This window comes from Tyto alba, unplaced genomic scaffold (genome assembly GCF_018691265.1).
Source record: "Tyto alba isolate M040663 unplaced genomic scaffold, T.alba_DEE_v4.0 Super-Scaffold_23, whole genome shotgun sequence".
Classification (NCBI taxonomy): Eukaryota; Metazoa; Chordata; class Aves; order Strigiformes; family Tytonidae; genus Tyto; species Tyto alba.
The window spans coordinates 3,860,703-3,874,719 of record NW_024881297.1 but is presented as its reverse complement, the minus strand read 5'-3'; the positions used below and the strand labels follow the sequence as shown (position 1 = coordinate 3,874,719).

General features: G+C 46.5%; 1 long non-coding RNA gene and 1 other non-coding gene across 5 annotated transcripts; both read right to left on the bottom strand.

Annotated features, from left to right (window-relative positions):
* Nucleotides 1–1,137: 1,137 nt before the first annotated feature.
* On the bottom strand, nt 1,138–12,246 carry LOC116965205. Of its 4 annotated transcripts, none has more exons than XR_004409205.2 (6): nt 12,158–12,246; nt 11,136–11,210; nt 10,366–10,587; nt 9,898–9,982; nt 4,446–4,555; nt 1,138–1,824 (listed from the first exon to the last, which is right to left on the bottom strand). It is a non-coding gene; the product is annotated as an uncharacterized LOC116965205 (long non-coding RNA). The 4 variants fall into 4 exon arrangements; XR_004409203.2 differs by having other exon boundaries at nt 10,366–10,497; XR_004409204.2 differs by lacking the exon at nt 10,366–10,587.
* LOC116965318 lies at nt 11,390–11,520 on the bottom strand. The gene has a single exon (XR_004409289.1). It is a non-coding gene; the product is annotated as a small nucleolar RNA SNORA24 (small nucleolar RNA).
* Nucleotides 12,247–14,017: the final 1,771 nt, after the last annotated feature.

The window sequence follows — 14,017 nt, the reverse complement described above, 5'->3', positions numbered from 1 at the left end:
AAAACTAAGGAAGCCACTTTGCATCAGGGTGCCCTCCCACACCTCGTGCCGGGGACAGCAGCTCTCTCCTGGCCGCTGCCTGCGTCGCATTTTCTTGTCTACAATCAGCAAGTAACTGCCCTTGTAGAATAGATCTGTTAACTTATTTTCTGAAAGCACTCTTTGCAGAGAAAAGGAAATTCACAGTATGTAGTCACGACTGTTGCCTAGCAGGTGGGGCAGTCACTAACTTGGAATACTGAACAGTAAAGATGTGATATGATCGGGTTGTATGCAGAGCTGTTTAAAAGGGTAATCAGATACCACTGATTAAACAGGTGTAGTATCACTTATTACAGCTACCCACAGAATATACGCTCAGCTATACTTTTGCAATGGCAGGAAAAGTACATGCTAGGGAAAAAAAAAGCTTCCTATGACAGCTCCTTAATCTTCCTACCAGTCTATTCTAGTGACTAACCTAGCCATCGGAAGTAATTTCCTCAAATCTAATCCATGTTGTAATTAAAGTCCACAATCCCACCCCCATCCACTTCAAACAGGAATCACCCCCTCAGTTGCCAAATACTCAGCAGTAATTGCACTGCCCAGTGGTCTCAGCTTTAGCTTCAGATTTTGTTTTCCAGCCCTTTCAAAGCCTCCCCTTCCTCCCCCACTTTTCAGTTTGCAATGATTTGCAAAAAACCTCCTTATTAACTGGAAATTATTCCACAAGTGATTGTGCCAACATGGGTGGTATTAGATAAGGCAGTAAATTTACTTAAAACATTTATCTTGTCGGATTCTACAATGATTCGCCATCCACTGGAACTCTATATATTATTTTCTTGAATATGGATAAAAGAAAAGATCCCTCAGCAACCAAATTGGAAAAAGCAGCTGCACAGTCACTGTTTTTCCCTTACAGTAGTAACATCTGATTAAAATCATACACCTGTGGAATGGCTCCCAGACAATGCATGAGCCACAGCCACTGCTTTGCCCCAAAACCACAGTCAGAAATTAAAGGCCCAGCTATCAAAAGCTGTATCTTTCCCCACAAGGGGCAGATGTGGCATGTATCTTTCACGCCAAAGAACACGTGCATGTCTAGTCTTGGTTATCAGTAGTCTTGAAAGGAAGAAGTGACACTTGCAGTGAGAATCAATGTCTCTTTATTAATTTATTCATACATTTGAATGCTTTACATTGGCATATGTACTATGACTATTTTACATTCATTTTCCAGACTTCACGAACTTACCTTCAGCTCACACATTACATGTATAGTCCTTGTAACAACCTAACACACTTGAGCAGCAAAAGAGCCACCACTGAAGCTGCAAATGTCACTGGATTTAGTAATACTGCAGTATGGTCAGCCACATGACAGAGCACAGCAGAGCCATTAAACTACCAAGAGCATTATTATAACTGCTTAAGACTTGGTGACAGCCTAAAGATAGGAGGAGATCCCTGAAAGCAGCACAAAATGAACTAGTTGTCCTAACTGTATTTGTACAGAAGCAGTCAAGGCTAATTTTAGGCACAGTAAGCTACATTCCAGTCCCTTTGTGAAGATGAGATGGACTGCAGAATCTCTCATTTAGGCTCCAAGTCTGAACTTTATTAAAAAAATTCATTTAAGTCTAAAGTGAGATTAAGATCTAGCCTAAAATTAGCTTTTGCTAGCTTCTTGATAACCAGAAATAATATTGCTGGCAAAAGGCATCAATTCCAGAATATGAGACCCTAAGTTAAAAGCTCTACTAACAGCTACTCCTAGAATTCACATGTGGAATTTAATCCCATCTTCTGTCATCACAATTCAAGAGTGTTTTTCCCCTGTAAAAACAAGTTTGAGGCAGTTTAGTATTGCTACGAGAAACACATGCAAGACAGCAAACATCACTGAACAGTATGATGTTCAGAGCTGCAAACTGCCCTGAAACAAAGGTATTGGTATCAACCTGACATCTCCTTCTGCTCCTGCAGTCGCAGATCACTCCTAGTACTGATGTGCAGAAACAGACTCTACAGCTCTCGAAGACTTATAAAGCAGGTGTTTATTGCAGTTCTAGGTGCAAGGGGGATTGTTCCTCCTAGCCTGCATGCCAACAGCACATTTTGCCAGCAACTTATGATTTACGGATGAAAGGCTTCACAACAAAGAGTTGTAAAGCAGGTATGTTTATTCGGCACTGGGGCACATGGGGGATTGCTCCGCCACAAGCATGTGCCCCCGCCCACCGCTCCTGCCTTGCTTATATGTTACAAAGTGTTGCATATTCATGAGATGCCTATACGTATTCGTAACCTATCCCTGCCTACCCTCACTTATTATAATTAGGTCTCCAACTCCTTGCGGCTGCGCAGTGAGTTCCTTTGGTCCTGGGCAAGGGTCTTGAAGGGCTGGGCAAGGGTCTTGTGCCGCGGCCAGATGGAGGGGAGCAAACACCGACACGATGTAAAGTCACCAACAAGCTCCGTTTATTGCCCGTACAGTTCGCGCAATTATACAGTGTCTAACTTCCTTACACGCGATCACGCATAATATGATTGGATGACTCGCCTTGTGCAGGAGGCATGCATGCACCCTATCTGGCTCCTGTTTGGTAGGCTGCACTTGCATTGCTTATGTGTCTTTGCTATGCTTTGCGGTTACAAGCATCCTGTTTTGAGCTCTTTTTCTGCCAACTTCCCTATTGCGCTTCCTTGTTCATGAGTTCAAGGGCAGGGCGTCCTTACAGCTTGCTGTAAACCTGTCCTACAGCCCAGGACCTACCTCCAACATCTCCCCCTCTTTTTTCAAATAAAGCATCAGCCATCTGTTGCAGGCGTTGCATAATACATTGTAGCAAGCAGGGTCCAAAAAGCAAGCAAAGCAATATCCCAATAACTGCTCCAGCAAACATCATTATAAGACTACGCAGCCATCCCCCGATGCCCAAGAATTTTAGCCATGTGTCAAAAGGGTTAGTTTCCACAGTCAATTTTTTCATGCTTTCCTTAAGTTGAGCTAGTTTCTTGTGAATAGATTCAGAATGATCTGATAAATTCAAACAACACATCCCTTCAAATTCTTCACAGCCGTGTCCTTGTGCTAAGAGCAAGAAGTCTATTGCTGCTCGGTTTTGTAATAATTGGTGTCTAATACTATCTACGTCCGTGGTTAATTCGCTTAAAATTTCTGATGTAAGATTGATTTGTTTACCAGTCCAACAAGCTAACTTTTGTAATTGTGCAAGGGCTTGTGCAGCCGCTACTCCAGGTGCTAAGAGTGAGGCTATGATATTAGAGGGCTTATCCCATGGCTCTACGTTATCCTTACAATCTGGCCCTAATTGAGTTATAGAGCGTTTGGCTCGTAACTTTTCACGATGTGTTATGTTCAATGTTTGGTGAATGCTAGGGGCGAATAATGTCAGTTTTCCATAATAGCAGGGCCCCCCCATAGCGTTCCCTGGGATCCCAGGCCATGCTCTATCTCCGCATATGAGAAAAATTCCAGGCGGCAGTCTTTTAAGGGTTTCTGGCCTTTTTACCTTTGCAGCCCGTATCCATCCACCACAGTAATGGCTAGTATTTTGAAACCACGGGCTGGCTGGAGCAATCCATGTGCTCTCATTCCTGGGTCATTCCTGTTTTACCCCTACTTTGAGTGTCCCATGGTCCAGGGTACTATTAGGAACATATCCCAAAAATAAACAGTAATTGCCAGGTCTGGATCCTAGTAATTCTAATTCCTGTGGCTCCCATCCAGTGATATTGAGTTTCTGCGTGATGTTAAGGGCCCAGCTGCCCAAAGGATTTTTAGTCAGATTTAGCCTAGCACACACGTTCACCTGCATGCCTCCATCATGAAGCTGACATCCATCAGTCCTCTTGATATCGCCTATATTTCCTTCAATCCAAGAGGCAAAGTCATCTACTGATTCTATGGACATCCCTATCAAGCAAGTCCGAAAAGGGTCATTTGGCGTTGCCACAGACAAACAGAACGATTCCTGTCCTGTTTGATTGGCCCACGTGACCCACATGTTCTGTCTAGGGTTTATGTTATGCATTCCTAGTACCCCTTGCATTCCCAGATAAATAATCAGTTAGTGAGGGATTATTTTGCAGCATTGTTGTTCTTTTTCTTTTGTTTCCTTTTCTGTCTGCTGCCAGTAAAATGCACAACTGGGGCAACACAGCTCAGGTAACTGAGACTGATGCACCCACTTAGTTTGCTGACCACCCCCGCAAAAAGCAATACCCAAGCAGCACACTGAGTAACTTGACACTAAATACAAGCTAATCTCTTAGGCCCCCTATAATAAAATGTATGAAACGTCGGAATCAGACTTAAAATACTGTCTAAAGATTGACACTGATCAATCGCTCGATCAATGGCGGAACTACACTATCCTTTCAGTTTACCCAGTATCGGTTGAATGGTAATTAACAGCTTCACTTCCACTCACCGATGGTCCTCTTCACTTAGATGTCTGGGGTTCGGATTCTGCATTTTCTGTATCACGGGTTAGGTGTGGACGTACCCATTTCGCTGGTACCCAACGGGGTTTGTCGTTACCTGTAGAAACACAAGCGTATCCCCGTCCCCAGGTTAACAAAATGTATGATTGTTTATCCCAAGTTCCAGTTTTGGGATCCCACACCTGCACAGGTGCTTTAAGTATGCTATTTTCCTTTGAAAAATGGAATTTGATAGGGAGCTCAGCATCCTTTTCATTAACTGAAATCGGATTTTTCCAGTTCAAAACATAGCATGCTTTTGCGATCATATCATGAGGCGAGAGGACTAGCTCCCCCTCTTTTTTCAAAACTCCAAGTAAGCGTTTTATGTCTTGGTGACGGCGTTCTACGATACCTTGTCCCGTGCTATTATAAGGGACACCTGTGATATGTTTTATGTTCCATTGGGCCAAAAATCGTTGGCTATACTGTCCTACTTAACTAGGTCCATTATCAGTTTTTATTGTTTGTGGAACTCCCAAGACAGCGAAAGCTTGCAACCAATGTTGTTTGACGGCTCGAAATGCCATAGTCGATAATGCCGTTGCCCAAACAGCATGACTATGTGTGTCCACAGAAACATGAATGTATTTGAGTCGCCCAAAAGGCGGATATTCTGTAACATTTGTTTGCCAAACCGATCTAGGTTCCAGGCCTCGAGGGTTAACACCCTGATGTTGTAGCGGAGGTATCCGGGCACAGTCTGGGCATGACGCGACGATACTCCTTGCCTGGGCTCGCGGGATACCAAATTCTTCTTGCAAACCACACGAGGATTGATGGAAAAATTCATGAGACCGTCGTGCTGCTTCAAATCCCTGCAATGATACTACTCCTGATACAGCGTTATCAATAACGGCATTACCTTCTGTAAAAACACCTGGAACAGTAGTATGACTTCGCATGTGAGTACACCAAATCTCGTGACTCCTTTCAGCTAACAGCCTTTTCAGTCGAATAACTAATTCGAGTATTTCAGGTGTCCCAATCTTTCCAATTTTGGCCTGATCGAGCAGATTTAGAAGGCTAACTGCATATTGCGAATCCGATATCAAATTTATTGGATTTCTGTTAAAATGAGCCAATGCTGCGGCTATTGCTTTTAATTCCAGGATCTGGACTGATCGCCCCAGTTCTGCCCAGACCTTAGTTTCCCACCCGTTAGCGTCTTTCCATGCGAAACCATACTTGCCAGTTTTTCCACTGGCATCAGTAAATACAGTGATTGCTTCATTTATTGGTTTTTGTTTCACAATTGGACCTCTTGCTATAACAGCAGTAGTTTTAAATATCGGATGTGATGGATAATGTACAGATATTGGAATTCTATTTACCACTAGAGCAAAAGTTATAGAAGCTTGTGACCATTCTTGGATTAGCTCCGTTGTTTTCCAGGGTAGCACAAACAGCGATGGCTCCACCCCAAAGACCAATCGTACTCTTTCCTTGGCTTTTAGTAATAGCGACCCAATATATTCCTGAGGAGTGGTCACAGAGGCTGTAAGCTGGTGAGGTGGAAACACCCACTCCATAATGATCAATTTCTTCTCTATTTCCTGTGCTATAATGGCAGAACGGCTATTTTCTGAACCATAAATGATAACCGAAATTGGGTATTGAGGGTCATATCGGTATACCTGTTGCTGATTAACCTTTCGTTCGATGTCCAGAAGTGCTTTCCGAGCCTCATCTGTTAAACTCCGAGGCTCAGTGGGACTTATTGTATTTTTAAGTAACTCAAACAAAGGAGCTAAATCCTCATTGGTCACCCCGCACCAAGTGCGAATCCATTGTATATCTCCCACTATTGCACATCATTGACAGTGTGAATATCATCATGCAACTTAAGCTTTCCCGGACGAACTCGGGTTTCTGTTACCATCATTCCTAGATACAGCCAAGGGCTACTTCTCTGCACCTTTTCTGGAGCGATGTGCAAGTCATACCTCTTTAATGCCTCAATCAAGGCATCTTCCGTTTCTGGTGAAATGTTTTCCTGGTTTGCTATCAAAATGTCGTCCATATAGTGGTACAAAATAGCCTGTGGGTATTGCCTTTTCCACTGCTGGATGGCCAAATCAACATACCATTGGCAGATCGTTGGGGAATTACGCATACCTTGTGGCAATACCGTCCACTCATATCTTGGAGCTGGTGGGGAAGTGTTTTTCTGAGGCACGCTAAAAGCAAATCGCTCCGTGTCAGAAGGGTGCAGAGGAATAGAAAAGAAACAATCTTTTAGGTCAATTATTAACAAATGCCAATCCCTCGGTAAGGCTACAGGTGAAGGCAGGCCTGGTTGCAGAGCACCCATGGGTTTCATTATAGCATTAACAGCTCTAAGGTCATGTAACAATCTCCATTTTCCTGATTTCTTTTTGATTACAAATATGGGAGTGTTCCATTCGCTTAGTGAAGGTTTTATATGGCCAAGTCTTAGCTGTTCTGCCACCAACTCTTCCAGAGGCTGTAATTTTTCATCTGTCAGCGGCCACTGAGGCACCCAAATCGGGGTGTCCGATTCCCATTGTATTTTTAACATGGGCGGCCTCTGTTCCTCAGTAGCCGCTATTAAAAACCCTGGGTTTGCAGTGTTACCCCCCACTGTACCATAACGTCCCTCCCCACTATCCATAAAGGTGTGTGCATGACATACGGTCGCACCCAGGCTTGTCTCCCGTTCAGTGCATCTTGTATTGTTACTAGCTGTTCACTTTGCAAGGTTACTGAGTCCCCACCAATTCCACTAACTACAGCCGTAGCATGTTTTAGCGGCCAGTGCTTAGGCCATGCTGTGAAAGGGATAATGGTAACGTCTGACCCAGTATCCAACATCATCTCAACCCCTTTATTTTGTAACAGTTCTTCCCCATTTATAACAAGAACCTGTCACATAGGTCTTGCTGTCTGTATAGTTGTGGTAAACATAACCAATGGTCCTGCTGTATCTCCCGTGCTTCCGAAGGCCCCTTCTCGTTTTTGTTTTTTTTTTTGCCACCGGCACTTGAGAATGAAAAGGAACAAGTTGTGCTATTCTACTCCCTTGATTAATAGTCACAGGTGGTGCAAAGACCTTAAGCATAATTTTAATGGTTCCTTCATAGTCTGCATCAATGAGACCTGGTAGCACAAACATACCCTGTTTACTCGCTGAGGATCGGCCAATCAGCAAGGCACTCACCCCCCCCCCCAGTGGTCCCGTTGCTGTGGAGTCGACCACAGTCACCTCACCATTACTGATGGTTATGGTTCTTGCCACGGCCAAATCAACTCCTGCGCTCCCTGCAGTGGCTGCGGCGAGTTCGTTGAGGCAGCCATGGCATGTCGAGGCCCTGCTGGGTATTTCTGAGCCGCGCCCAACCCGCGGCTCTGGAGGTTTCCCCGGAGGGGAGTTCCATCTTTTTTGAAGCGTGAGCGACACTCGGAGGCTTTATGACCATACTTATCACAACAGTTACACGCACCTGTAAATGTACTAGCCCGAGGACCTCCCCCCGTTCTTGCAGGACATGCCTTTTTTAGGTGTCCTGTTTTCCCACATTGGTAACATGCCCCTGGACCCCGATCACCTTTCCCAAGCCCTCCTTGCTTCAACGCTGCCGTTAGTGCCACCGCATGTATATTAGCTTTTTGTTTCTCTTCCTCCCAAGGCGCTCGGGAGCAGATCTCCACCATTTGTACTAGAGAGGCTCCTGGTCGTAATGTGGCAAGTAGCCTTTTACAAGTACTATTGGCATTCTGTGTCGCTATTTCTTTAACCAATATTGTTTTCAAATCTTGATCCATGTCAGGAGCGTTATCAACGGCCTCTTATACGATCTACAAATGTCAAGAAAGGCTCCCCTGCTCCTTGCTTTATCTGTAAGTAGGGAGGGTTAGGTTTTCCCATTTGTGGTAATGCATTAAAAGCTTCCAAAGCGGCGGCTTTGCTTTGTGCCAATACCCTTGTTGGTAATGCGGCCTGTCTTTTGAGGGTCTCTATAAACGCCAGAGCCCATCAGCATATCAAGCGTTGCTACCCTTAAGGGATCTCCTGGCGGGAAATTAACATTCTCTAACTGCTTTTCCTCTAAGCGATCCTGCCATTTCACCAAGAATAGGGTATAAGCAGTAGTCCCCAAAAGTGTTTCCATCAGAAGCCGTATATCTGCGGGTACTAGTTCTTGATACTTCATGAAGGCAGTCATCTGTCTACGAACAGCTGAATTGGTCGCTCCATAAGCCATCACACTCTGTTGTAACTTGGTAACCCACTGCCATTCTAAGGCCCTCCACTCTGGTCCGTTCACCGTGGTGTACCACCGTGGAGCAGAGAGAATAGGCTCAATTACTACCTCCCCTTTCAGATCGGCTTGCATTATAAACACCCGCCATCGTTTATTCATGTCGAAATTGGTATCCCTGGGAATATACCCTTTCCTCTGTTCTTCTTTACACATTTCTTCCCGCAATTCCCTCTTTTCTTCTTCCGTTAGTCCTTTGCTCGCTCCGAACACCCTTTTTATTTCCTTATGTCCATCCTCTTTGGTCATCTGCCCTTGCTCAATGGCCTTCTTTACACCTTCCCTACTCCCCCAATCAATTCGTTCTTTTTTATCCAGTTGTTTCTCTATGTTCAATATCCCTTCCTTTACTGCTTCCATTGCTTTCTCATACATTTCCCTTCTTTTCCCTTTATCACCCTTTTTGTCCAGGTCCTGCATGGTAATCATGAGATCTGCCATCTGTCGTCGCTGTTCCCTCAATTCCTTAAGTAGTTCCCCGTATGGCGAATGAGACGGAGGAGACGGTGAGGATGGTGGAGAATCTGGGAGGTCGGGAAGCGACACTTCCATTGGGTTTGGCTCCTCAAGGGAAACCGGGGGTGCCGATGGTTTCAGGGGTTTTTCGTCGGGGATCCAGGGGGGAATTATTTCATCAAACTCCCCTTTTTTACCAACGGGAGCAACAATTTTGTGCTCCAACTCATAAGGGGGTACGGGATCGGGAAACAGCCCCCATTCTATCAGTTCCTTAGCTTCCTCCTGTTTCTCTGATATCTTCCCCCTGCTCAGGGCATCCTGCAGGGCTGCTGCGATTTCAGCGTCAGCATGCACCTGATCTATCATCAGCCTAACCGTACGATAGGTATGGGCCATCTGTTTGCTCCCCTTCTGTCCTGTCTGGACGCTCTCCCATAGTTCTTGCCCAATCTTTTGCCATTGATCTTGGCTAAAGAGCTGTCCAGTAGTTTCCAACAACCCTCGGCGGCGACACCAAAATAAAAAGTCAACAAGGTCCTGCCGGGGTATGGAGTGACCTGTCTTCTTGGCTACACTCAATAGTCCATCTATCGTAGCCTTTTCTATCGCTGATACAGCGGAGCCCATCCCGAACCAGACCGCAGTCTGCCTGACTCACCGGTCAGCCATGGCCACGTTCTCAATGTTGTCCTGCTTCTCTCAAGCAGCCGGGATCTCCACCTTCTCTCGTCCGCTTGTCCGTCCTGGGATCACGTCAGGGTCACCAGAATGCCGCGGCCAGATGGAGGGGAGCAAACACCGACACGATGTAAAGTCACCAACAAGCTCCGTTTATTGCCCGTACAGTTCGTGCAATTATACAGTGTCTAACTTCCTTACATGCGATCACGCGTAATATGATTGGATGACTCGCCTTGTGCACGAGGCATGCATGCACCCTATCTGGCTCCTGTTTGGTAGGCTGCACTTGCATTGCTTATGCGTCTTTGCTATGCTTTGCGGTTACAAGCATCCTGTTTTGAGCTCTTTTTCTGCCAACTTCGCTATTGCGCTTCCTTGTTCTTGAGTTCAAGGGCAAGGCGTCCTTACAGCTTGCTGTAAACCTGTCCTACAGCCCACGACCTACCTCCAACAGTCTCGAAGGGCTGGGCAAGGGTCTTGAAGGGCTGGGCAGTGGTCATGGGAGGAAGTATCTCCTCTTCCTTACTGCTGAACTTTTCACCCTGGATTCCTGTGCAGCCTCTGTTGCCTCCTGGACCTGGGCCAAACCGCAGAGCTGGTTTGTGCTGGTTGTGGGGTAATCTTTTGCTGACACACACTTACTTAAGGGTGGAGGGGAGGCTTTGTTCTGAACAGGAGATAGTGGTTGAGCAATACAAACAATATAGCAATATCTATCTCGTGCAAGCATTATACCAAATTTGGTTAATATTCCATTTTACCTATACAGTTCAGGTATCCATATTCACAGGATTATACAACAAAGCAAAGCAGAGTTAGTTCCCTATATCAGTACTCACTACATTAAATCGGAAACATACTTACTCAAAGACATTCCCCTTCTGCAGACACCTCCAAGACATCTGTGGATTCGGATGCCTTTCACTTGGCAGGCAAAAGTACTAGCAACATGCATTTTACCATAATCCACTATTTGAAGCTAATACATCTACCTCCAAGCCCAGCTGTTCCTAGTCACACGAATTTATGCACTCAGTTATATCCTTCTGCCAATAAAGCACACACACAGAGGTGTGCCTTAAAAACACAACATCAAGCCTATAACTTAATTTCAACAGCCAAATCTCAGTAGTTCAGTTGCTAAAAAGAAATTATCAAATTGCTATTACTTCCGCCCCAAACCTCCCTTTTAAGAGGTTATTACAGAATACCTACCTAGTCGCATACTTTTTTGGGGGGAGGATCTTCAACGGCAACAGATGTGTCTCTATGCTTGCAGCTCCCGTGCTCCTAAGTAAAAAAAAAAAAAGGGGTTCGGGTGGGGATGGGAAAAGAACACATTGAAAAACTAGGCTCTAACCGCTTGTTGAGGAAAAAAAAAAAAAGAGAAACCCGAAAACCAACCAATCAATAAACACATAACGGGTTAGACGGCCAGTCTCACTGCGCCAGACACCTCGGACGACTAGGCCTGTCACTTGCTACAGTCAACGACTAATACCCACACGAGGGTAAAAGTTATGCCAATTAGCAAGGACCTGCTCTTCCATGCCTAGGAAGGGAGACAGCCACGGGCGGCAGCCCCCATGGAGTCATGGATCACCCGCCTTCCCCTCCCGTCACGTGGCGGCCGCCATTTTCCCTCCCTCACCCTCAGGCCCGCCGCCGCCGCCCTTCCCCCCGCCACGGGGCCCACCTGCCGCTCGCGCCGCGGGCCCGCCGCCGCGCGAACCGCCAGGAACTGGCCCCACCCACCGCGTGAGGCACCGGCCCCGCCACCGGGGCTTTGGGCACTTAAAAAAAAAAAAAAAAAAAAAAAAAAAAAAAAGCTGAATTTAGGGATAAACTGGGCTGTGGGAATGCGGGGGAAAGCTGGCTGCGAGTAGGATCTGACCCTTTTACTCCGCTCTCTGGCCCTTTCGGAAGCTACTGAGTAGCTTTTCCCTGGGGCAAATCGGATCAAGGGATCCGCAGGGAAGAGGCTGCAGTCACTCTCTGCCGCCGTGCCAGACGCTGATGTGGGTTGCTAGATGCAGAGGGAGCCATGACTTGGGGTTTGAGCCTGGCCGGCAGCCAAACGCCACGCAGGCACTCGCCCACCCTCCCCCACTGGGGAACGGGGAGGGAATCAGAGGGGCAAATGGGAGACTCGCGCGTGGAGACAGAAACAGTTTAGTAAGAGCAATAAAATAATACGATGACAGTATAAATGGATAATGTTCAATGCGATTGCTCACCACCTGCCGACCGACACCCGCCTGGCGATCCCGACACACAAAGACGGCGCAGCAACGCCGGCGGAAGTGAAAGAGAGCGCGCTTCCCCCTCACCCCTCCTTCATATAGTGAGCGCAACGTCACATGACATGGGGTAGCGGCCAATCCGGGCCCAGCGCTCCAGCTGTGCTCCCGCCCTGCTCCTTGCGTGCCTGCGTACAGCCAGGGCACGCGGATCTGCAGAGCCCCTCAGAGCTCCGCGTGCGTCTGCGCCCCTGCAGCCAGCAAAAGGGCGCGTGAACTCTATTCCAGCCCGAACCAGGACAGTATGTGTGTGTATATATATATATATATATATATATATGCGCCTACGTATGCTTGCTCAAGTCATGAGATGGGCCTTAAATGACTAATATTTGTTATTTGATAACCATGGACTAAAAAGAGGAGATCGTGAAAGATGGGCTAGAAAAATGAAGTCATCCCTTTAGATGACCACAGGTAATTTTCCTTTTCCAGTCTGTATAAGCAAGTGTACCTGGTTAATGCTGGCCAAATTCCCACACCCTCATTTTTAATTAGAATAGAACTATTTCAGTTGGAAGGGACCTACATCTAGTCCAACTGCCCGACCAATTCACAGCAGGCCAGAAGTTAAATCCTGTTGTCAAGGGCATTGTCCAAATGCCTCTTAAGCACGGACTGGCGCGGGGCATTGACCACCTCTCTGGGAAGCCTCGTCCAGGGTTTGACCGCCCTCTCAGTGAAGAAATGCTGCCTATGTCAAGCCTAAATCTCACTTAATTAACACACCTTTCACACCACAGCACCTAAATTTAAGTATTATTACCATCATCCCCAGTGCAGGGAAGGATGGTTTTTAAAGGCCAGGCACAGGCTGCACCGTGGAGGTGAGTTCGTGTTCTGTGCATGGGCGTACTGGGAGGATAAAGCAGGTGATGTTGGCTTTGGCAGGCCAGATGCCAGTGAATCGACACAGTCAGGGGACTGAAAATGTGGCTCAATCAGCTACGGGATGGCTTTGTACCGGAGTTGTTAGGGAGATCTTGAAGAAGCAGCTGGAAGTGATGGCTAGTGTACTGCAGGAAGCCACAATTTGGCTCATGTTTTAGTATCCACATTTCTTACCTAGTTTTCTGTGGAAAACGATAGGAAATTATTTACGGCATATCTGTCATGCTAGGTGTTTTTCATCACTTTCAGACAATGGTGATGTAATACTACTGGTTCAAATATATGACTACCAGACAGTGTTGTAAAATAATGAAACTGCTGCTAGGATTGTACAGAAGTGCAGAGACAAATTTCAGTCCTACCATGCCCTTACCTGTGCCGTAGCTACAACTCAGCTGTTCTGATCTTGCACAGTCTGTGCTCAGGAATTTTATTTCCACTCTGTCATGTGCCTAAAAGAGGTGGCTCCTGCCTTTAGTCTATAGTGTTTTCCCTACAGACAGAGTTGTGTAGCTAAAATGTATGTACTGTGTTTCTATAAAAAACTTATGCGAAAAATGTTTTTATGTTTTGGATTTGTCCTGGGTTGGAGTGAGTGGTGGGTTTTTTTGGTAGCAGGGGAGGGGGCTATAGGGGCGGCCCCCTGTGAGAAGCTTCTTGAAGCTCCCCCAGCTCCAAGTCAGCTCCACCTCTGCACCAAAACTGAGCCAATCGGCTGCGCCTCTGCGAGAACGTATTTAAGAAGGGACGTGGTGAGGAGCAGTGGGACTGGTGAGGAGGAGTTGCGGCAGCTGCGTGAACACCAAGGTCAGTGGAGGAACGGAGGAAGAAAGGAGGGGGGAGGTGTGCTGGAGCAGAGACCCCCCTGTATCCTGTGGGGAGACGGCAGGGCGGCCCCCCCTGCCA